The sequence below is a fragment of the Penaeus monodon genome, chromosome 31 (genome assembly GCF_015228065.2).
Source record: "Penaeus monodon isolate SGIC_2016 chromosome 31, NSTDA_Pmon_1, whole genome shotgun sequence".
NCBI classification, from domain to species: Eukaryota; Metazoa; Arthropoda; class Malacostraca; order Decapoda; family Penaeidae; genus Penaeus; species Penaeus monodon.
The window spans coordinates 1,760,394-1,760,612 of NC_051416.1; positions in this window are offsets into that span (position 1 = coordinate 1,760,394).

Consider the following 219-nt stretch of genomic DNA (forward strand, 5'->3'; position numbering starts at 1 on the left):
TGGGATTAGAGGGGGAGAAAAGACATTGCAAAATTTGTTAAATGTTAACCGATATTGTTCATACATTGTATTGTGTGGGGCACTGGTTCAGTGAAGAACCATTTTGCTTGGTAGTATCCTGTGTAAGGAATGTGCAAGGTGTTGCCGTTTATAATTTTCAACAGGAACATGCTGCTCTGCAGATACATTATGGGTAATCCCCCCCCCCCAGGTAGGCAT